Raw genomic sequence first — 10,000 nt, 5'->3', positions numbered from 1 at the left:
TCCATTCTCCCCATTTCTTCAATCGCCTCTCGAATGATTCCGGCAAACACCTCGACCATGTCCTGGGAGGGTATAGGGTGCATGGTTACCCGTTTCTGGGCTCCACGTGGAGACAGCACAATGCCAAGGCAAAACTGACCTTAGGAACTTGGAACGTGAGAACCCCTTTTGGACACTGACAACTCTGACAAACCCGAAAAACAAACTACCTTCGCCTCTAAAGAACTCGCCAGGCTCCACGTCGACATTGCTGCACTGAGTGAAACGATTAAGTATTTACCTTTATATGTTTTCATTCCTTCGTTGACAACTTATTCCATTTCTTCTGTTATGCAATAAATTTCTGTCATTCATTCAATCAATCATTATTCGTTGACTCATTCAATCACTCACCAAATTTATGCTAGGATCTAACCATTTCTGATTATCAGTACTCAAGAAGTAATACAACATATCACAAAGGCCTCTGTGCTTTGTGGGAGGAAGGCCGGAAGTTGTCTTTTATCTTTTAGCTTCCATCTTCTATTTGCTTCAGTGATTAGACTGCGCCCTTGCTGGGGCACCGCCTTGAAGAATTTTTAGTGCATTGAATCAACCCCAGTACATATTTTTTGTTAAGACTGGTACTTATTTTAACGGTCAATTTTGCCGAACCGCTAAGTTACCGGGACGTAAACACTCCAACACCAGCTATCGATCGATGGTGGGGAAGAAAGACGCACATACTACATACGAATATGTGAGTGTGTGTGTGTGTGTGTGTGTGTGTGTGTGTGTGTGTGCATGTATATATGTGCGTGTGTGTGCGTGTATACGATGGACTTCTTTCAGTTTCCATCTATCAAATCCACTCACAAAGATTGGATTGACCCGGAGCTATAGTAGAAGACACTTCCCAAAGTACCACGCAGTGGTACTCAATGGGGAAATTATGTGGTTGTGAAGCAAGTTTCTTACCACACAGCCATGCCAGCGCCTACATGATCCCGAACCTATTCAAGAAAGCCGACTCCGCCGCAGACATCGAAAGTAGTCAGGTGGTGGTGTAGAGTGTGCATATATATATATATATATATATATATATATATATATATATATATATATAGGAGAATGCATATATATAGGAGAATTCACGAAAAAACAACAGTCGAAGACAGGTGGTGTAAACAACAAATGGATGTATTAGTATAACGCTCGGGAATAGAGAAAGTCTTTAACGTTTCGAGCCTACGCTCTTCAACAGAAAGGAACCCAGAAATTAACAAGGAGAGAGAAAAATATATGTGTAGTGGTCAGCGATCTATCATGGCGAATGCCGGACAGAAGGGTCATTCATATTCATATTCACATTCGTATGTATATATGTATATATGTATGTATATATCGTTTTATATATTTTAGAAACAAAAAGGGGAAATTTCATTGTTCCTAAAACGGCACAGTATAATTGTAGTCCTACTCAATTGAACGGGCATAGTCCAAAGTTCAGTGCGAAGTAAGATAGGTAGCTTGAATGGCAGGCTAGTTGACCATCTATTCTGGAACACGAGGCGTGGTAGTCAAGGAAGGGTGTAATGAAAGCAGTGAGAAGGAGAAGGACTTTGGTGAGGTAGCAGGAGGAATGTTTTTTTGTGTATTTTTTTATCAATATAATTCCCTCTTGAACATATTTCTAGCCTTCTCACTTCTGAGAAAGATACCATTAACCCAAACGGTTAAAAATGAACCCGCTTCATTAAATCTTTTTTATCCCGGATCGATTTTATATCCATCCTCTCGTAGCTTTCTGCTATATGTTGACTGGTCGCAGTGAGTATCGCTTTTCAAGATGGACTGGAAAAGTAAATGATCACAAAACAAATGCAACTCGTAAAAAAGACTACGATATACGAGGGGTACTGAAAAGTTTCCGGCTTTGGGTAATTAATTATGATTGTATTCAGCATATCCCACTCTCAGATTCACACACTTATTGCAGTGGTTCTTTACATTTTCTAAGCCCTGTAAAAGAACTCGGAAGTTTGGGTCTCTAACCAGGCCTTTCGCGAAACCCTTAAAACCAAGAAGTTTTTAGTATCCACTCGTATACGTATCCTTTATACAGAAAACTCCCAAGAATTAAAGAAACAAACTTCTTTCATATCGTTATTTTCATTATGTCTTGACACTAAAAGAAAACAAAACATCATAGACCAGTGGAACACACGGGTGCAATTTATGTTCAACTGAGAAATACAATATCTTGATTCGAAGCTTCAATGAAAAGGCAGATAATTTTGTCGACGTGCAGGTATGGGCACAAACTTTCTCCGAAAATGGGTACATGTATGTGGGTGTATGTGCGGGTGTATTTGTGTGTGTGTGTGTGTGTGTGTGTGTGTGTGCGTGCGCGCGCGCGCAACAACGTCCGGCACGGCATCTACCAACCATATTATCATTCATAACACGTTAGCGCGCCGGGCGAAATGCTTAACGGTATTCCGTCTGCCGCTACGTTCTGAGTTCAAATTCCACCGAGGTCGACTTTGCCTTTCATCCTTTCGGGGTCGATTAAATAAGTAGCAGTTACGCGCACTGGGGGCCATATAATCGACTTAATTCGTTTGTCCCCTCGGTGTGTAGCCCCTTGTGGGCAATACAGAAATAAGACTATCGTAGAAAGCATTGTAGAACAAATGGCGTGCAGAGCGCTGGAATAGAAACCAATACCAAGCGAATAAACTACGTTGTATGTGTGTACATATAGAAGTGCAATGTTAAAAGCACTCGCAAATTGTACATGTACATACATATTTACATACATACCGATTCATACATACAGATGTACATGTATATATAAGTATGTATATGCACGCAAGCATATATATATATATATATATATATATATATATATATATATATATATATATATATATATATATATATATATATATATATATACGAACTAACATAAGCACATGCATAAATATATACAAACAATTAAACTTATGATGTTGATTATTAAACTAACATCCTTAATCAATGTTTAAAAGACAGAAAGCACTAATTATTAAGATCTCATGGTATTAACTTAATCTTAATCCCTCATCAAGACGTTTATAAATGCGTAAGTACGTCTGTACATAAGTGAATATGAGTGAATATGTTCGTATGCGTAATGGTGTGTGTGTGTGTGTGTGTGTGTGTGTGTGTGTGTGTGTGTGTGTGTGTTATTCTGCTGTGTTGTGTGCGTATGTGTATTTTCAACTTATTCCTACGATTAACTTTATTTTTTGTCATCGAGGAGAGCAGTCTGTTTCATTCATCAGGGAATTAATTTTCAAAGAGAAGACAAAAAAATCGAAATGAAAAAGATTACTTTGTACGTGTATATGTGTGGGTGTGTACGTTTATATGAATGTATATATGTCTGTATATATAATATATATATATATATATATATATATATATATATATATATATATATATATATATACATGCATGTTAGAATGTATATTTCTATATAAGTATGCATTTGTACGAATGCGTCTATTTGCATGTGTATGCATGCTCAAATCATATTCACAATGTTCATTTTTCTACACAGTGTGAGTACATATGTACATTCATACACGCATGCACATACGTACACACACATATGCATACATGCATAGATATGTACTTATACACATACATGCATATACATACATATAATAATTTCTATTCATAATCCTAATCCTTCACGTTCATTAGACTCAAATAATTTTTTACAGTATTTGTTACATCTGCAGAAAATTTACCAACACTCACACTCACACACACACACACACACACACACACACACACACACACACACACACACACACACATATATATATATATATATACACACACACACACACACACACACACACACATGGCAGAGGCACGCAGCTTAGTGATTCGTAAGATTGCGGTCTCGATTCCTGGAACCGTCGACGCGTTGTTTTCTTTTACAAAAGACTTCATTTCACATTGTTCAATCTGCTCAGCTGGCAAAAATGAGTAATCCTACGATGGGTCTTCGCCACGGAAAATGGGAAACCGGCCCTTGTGAGTCGGTATGACTCGAAAATGTAACTTTATATTAAATTAACTTTATATATATATATATATATATATATATATATATATATATATATATATATATATATATATATACGTGCACACACAAACACAACTTATCTCCAAAGACATAATCATGAACACACATATGTATGTTCTTGTGTCCGCGTGTATGCACATATGCAAGCATGAATATTTGTATGCATGTGTCTGGATAGATAGATAGATAGATAGATAGATAGATAGATAGATAGATAGATACATGTATACATAAATATAAAGTATATATACACATCTATACAAGTTAATTAAAAAAGGTATTGCAAATGCACAAACGAACGGAAAACAAACACAAAATGTCAAGATTAAGAACATAGTAAATGCACGAATGAATGGAAAACAGACACAGAACGTCCCCAACAGTTATCAGCCTGACGGTCAAACGCAATTTCGCGCCTTTAATGATAATATTGTTTCCTATATATATGCACGCAAACACACATAGACAGATCAGTTGAGTCATCTGGCACTATGTTCTGTTTCGTGAGATGTTCTAATTGTTAATTCTTACCTGTATTCACCTGATGAAAACGGTTTTTGTGCATGATGTAATTCTTTTGTTTATAAAAAAAAACACGTCTGAAACAGCTGTAATGATCTGCAACCCATCAAGGTTACTATATATATATATATATATATATATATATATATATATATATATATATATATATATATATATATATATATATATATATATATATATATATATGCACGTATGTATGTATATATATATGTGTGTGTGTGTGTGTGTGTGTTCCTTTATATCTTTGCTTGGCCCCCACCAACGTTTGACAACAGTTGGTGATTTGTTTACGTACGTATAACATAGTGGTTTAGTAAAGAGATCATTAGAATAAGCACCAGGCTTTTCTTTGGAAAAAAATAGCACTGTGTTCGATTTGTTCGACTAAACCCTTTAAAGTGGTGCTCCAGCATGGCTCCAATTTAAGGACTGAGAGAAGGAAAATATTATAGATATTACTGTCATTGCTGGAACTTGTTCTTATGAGAGCTGATCAGGTTTGACCTGGGGCTAAACGTTACCTACAAAGTATAAACTCTGACCTATAAAGCACAAAGTTTAAGTCAACTAGGAAGTATATACTTAGACATTAATTGCTGGAAATAACAGCCAAAGCTTCCTCAAATTAAGCCATTCATCATTTTAAGTATTTAATTACTGTTTGTAATAAAGCACGTGTATCTGATTTCGGCGGAATTCTGGTTTAAGCATCCCATATAATCTCACGTAGTGGAGGCGCAATGGCCCAGTGGTTAAGGCAGCGGACTCGCGGTCATAGGATCGCGGTTTCGATTCCCAGACCGGGCGTTGTGAGTGTTTATTGAGCGGAAACACCTGAAAGCTCCACGAGGCTCCGGCAGGGGATGGTGGCGAACCCTGCTGTACTCTTTCACCACAACTTTCTCTCACTCTTACTTCCTGTTTCTGTTGTGTCTGTAATTCAAAGGGTCAGCTTTGTCACACTGTGTGTCACGCTGAATCACCCCGAGGACTACGTTAAGGGTACACGTGTCTGTGGAGTGCTCAGCCACTTGCACGTTAATTTCACGAGCAGGCTGTTCCGTTGATCGGATCAAATGGAACCCTCGTCGTCGTAAGCGACGGAGTGCCAACAACAAGAGTATTTAGGATTACGTCATTCAATGAACGCTTTTGTTCTCTTTCATACAATGCAGTGTGAATTTTAGGGAGTGTTTGAATCCTAATTTTACAAGCAAAACGATAGATTCACTCGGGCGGGTGGGGAGGGGTCACTTAGGGGCTACACTCATGAATAATATACATACTGATACACAAAAATATTATAGGATGTCACGGTTGGAATGTCTTTGGTTATAAGGTCGTATTCTGTTTGGACTAACCAGAGGTTTAAACAACAATAACAACAGTACATTGCATGTGACAAGGTACGAACCGGTGACCTTTTCAACAGTTTTCATTGTACGCTTATCGACTCGGCCACCTGTGTGCCAGCAGCGACCTCTTCCCCCGTCTCCCCACTCTTTTTCTTTCTCTCTCTCTGTCTCTAATCCCCCTCCCCTCTCTCTTTCTCTTTCTTACTATTTCTCCCCCCTCTCTCTTTCTCAGTAAACATGATACATTTTCCATCAATCAAAATTTAGTTGTCTCATGGAAACATCGCGGTTAGGAACAATTGCTTGACATTTCCTGGGTCAGAAGTATCCAGCGAATCAAATACACTTGAGGGGTAGTGTATGTAAGCTGAGGGGGTTATATGGTCGGGTGGAGGGGACATTTGGTGTTAGACAAATATCCACTTTCTTAATTCTGTCGATGCACTGTAAAACTATGAGGACAAGTCCACCAAGGTACTATAAATAGCTCTTAGTACAAATCCATTGATATCGCACTCACATACATACACATATACACATATTTAGATAGATAGATAGATAGATAGATAGATAGATAGATAGATAGATAGATAGATAGATAGACAGACGGACGACCGACGGATTGATAATATACAAAATGATGGATAGATAGACAGACAGACTGACTGATAGCTAGATAGATAGATAGCGAAATAGATAATCTTTTCAAATACATAGACATGATAACAAACTACCAGGCTATTTGTCTCGCAGACCAATCAACAACAGCAGTCACCCGAAAGAGAAGAATTCTTCCACGATAATAATTCCGCCATACGAATCAAGCTCAACTAATTTTCACCTCGATCTTGTCTATTAAACAATTATTATCCCTCGTCGCCTCGGGAAAGCACCATTACTGCATTTCGTTTAGTGTTCGTTTTGTAAATTTATATAAGAAGCATTGTGTAAAATACAAAAACAAAAATATTAAAATATGAGTTGAAAAGTTGTCGACGTATGTATGTATGTATGTATGTATGTATGTATGTATTATGTATGGAAAGGGAAGGCGTGGTCCAGGCATGGCTGTGTCGAAGCCAGCTTCCTAATTATGTGGCCTTGGGTTCAGTCCTGCAGTATGGTACCTTGGGCATGTATTTATATATATATGTGTATGTTGCCGTAACTTATATATATATGTGTGTATGTTGCGGTAACTTAGCGTTTCGGCCAAAGATACCTCCATACAATAAGCTCTGAGGTCCATTTGTTCGACTAAATGATTCAAGGCGGTACCCTAGCATGGTCGCAGACCAATACCTGAATCATGTAAAGCATATTATATTGCAAATACTTAGCGATCATTCACGCTTAGTACTACTTGGAGAGGTTAGCCGTAACCTTAAATATACCTGAGAGCTGAATAATTACATCCCTATATACTCTCATTATATGTATGTTTACGGACGATATATATATATATATATATATATATATATATATATATATATATATATATATATATATATATATATATATATATATATATAAAGGGCATTAACTGTGTATTAATACCTCACGCTATCGAGGGACTAAATAAGTCAAAAAACTACCAAAAATACCAAAAACTACCATTGACTTATTTTAGTCCCTCGATAGCGTGAGGTATTAATACACAGTTAATGCCCTTTTTATATATATTTAAATATATCTATGGAGAAACGATGAATCTTTTCATTACGAAATTTTTCGCTATTTTTTCATTATGAGGTTTTTTCACGCTGACTACTTGATAAAGAATTTATCCTATATTATATTATATTATATATATATATATATATATATATATATATATATATATATATATATATATATATATATATATATATATGCTATCTGGAACACGTGATGTTCTTTTAAATACAATGTTATATCGTTAATATCGGGGTGATTATTTTACATTCGACAATTCCTGGTATTGTGAAGGCCAAATTGATGTAAGGAAAGCTAAAAGGAGATTACCTCCCCTTTCCATTAGGAGTGAGTACTATTTGCCACCAGGCAATTGGTATACTGTGTCTGGAAGCTGTAATATTTAAAATAAATCAAAAGTTTATAATATATGTTATTTATGTATCTTCATAATTTAAATACAGGTCACTTGTGACTAAGTTATGTTTTAGCTCATTTTCCTGTCATTCATACAAATTACTGTTAGCCATATATGTGTTCTATTCTTATTTTCACGTCAAGAGTCTTATTGCTAAAGATAAGAAGGAACAAATGCTGTGCTGTTGATGTCTATCGAGACGGGAAAATGCTCCTTTAGATAGCCTCTTGTCATCAGAAAAGAAGTCAGTCTTTTCCTTTATGGAGAATTATTGATCCTTGGCACCATATTCTTTTGTTGATACCAATTGCCCACAAGCGATTGATCTTCCCTCTCTGGAAGCAGAATTTTAATAAATCAAGAATTTATCTTGTATGATATTCAATATACACAACATATTTGTAGTCTGAATCAGTTTATAATTATTAGATTACTCTGGTGTCTGAGAAAACCTATAACTATTAGGTTATTCTGGTGCCTGAGAAAACATATCTATCTATCTATATATATATATATATATATATATATATATATATATCTTTGGGTGTTTGGGCCTTACCTTCCATATGTACTTAGACAGAGATGTTGCGTTCCCTCAACGTTCATAAACGAATGTAATTGTTGCGTATATCAGGATTTAAACAGCCTTCTTGCTTCGTAATATTTTTTTTTATTTCTGCTTTTTACGTAGTTTTTTCTTAACAGAGATGACGTTGATAAATAGCAGCTTCATTTTTTGTATCTTTTTTTATTCTGTGCTATTGCTATCTAGATATAAAGTTTTCATAGCTGGTATATTGCATATTACATTTTTATATCTCTTGTACAACAGTAACTACAATTTATGCTGTTTTATTGAATAACTTTTTGTATCTACACTCTATTGCTCATTTATGTAATGAGATTTATTTTTTATCACATTCCTTTCTACATTTAGGTTGCATAGAGGATTGAACCAAATGATATTTTTCTCATTTTGCTTCGTTTATGATTCAGTTGGGATTTTTGGGGTCATACGCAGTGATATGGTGTCTAGTTGTAGCTTGTTTTTATCAAGTGCGTAAGAAAATCTCGCCATCAAAGCTGTAAGCAACCATGCACACATATTTAAGCATACATGAATATACACACACATAGATATATATATCTACACTTTATCTATCTGTTTATCTATTTATCTATCTTCCATTCTCCATCGTTCAAAACATTTTCTAAGCGTTACCCACTATTCTAAGCGTTACCCACTATTCTAAGCGTTACCCACTTGGCCCCAAGGCCGTATTTTGTTTAATTGTTTGTCCTCGTCCACCGTCCTAAAACCACTCTTTGTCGTTTTGCTTGTTTTGTTTCGCTTTGTTTGGTCTTGTCCCTAATTCTACGCAAGAATTTTTTTTTGGCCGCCACCGCCAATTGGAAAGCATTCAGTCTTATCGTTAAAGGTGCGAAACTGAAAAATACCATTGATCGATAACTAATGAAGGATTATGGACTTTCTGTTGTCTCACATTTGTTTTTACATTCAGTATACGTTATGTAGTTTGTTTATATATATATAGATATATATATATATATATATATATATATATATGTATATATATATATATATATATATATATAAACAAATAGCAAATGAGTATATGCATATATACGTACAGGTATGTGCATACCGACATCCACCTGTATGTATAGGTGCATATCTGGGTACAGGACATTGCAAACAAAACAAAGACGAGAAAACACACAAGCCACATAGAGAACATTCTACTTCATCAGCTACCTCCGTTTTAACACCGGCGTTTCGAAGAGCTTATATATATATATATATATATATATATATATATATATATATATATATATATATATATATATATATATATATATATATAT

The sequence above is a fragment of the Octopus bimaculoides genome, chromosome 11 (assembly GCF_046866305.1).
Source record: "Octopus bimaculoides isolate indiv1 chromosome 11, ASM4686630v1, whole genome shotgun sequence".
Lineage (NCBI taxonomy): Eukaryota > Metazoa > Mollusca > Cephalopoda > Octopoda > Octopodidae > Octopus > Octopus bimaculoides.
This window is presented reverse-complemented; position numbering follows the sequence as displayed.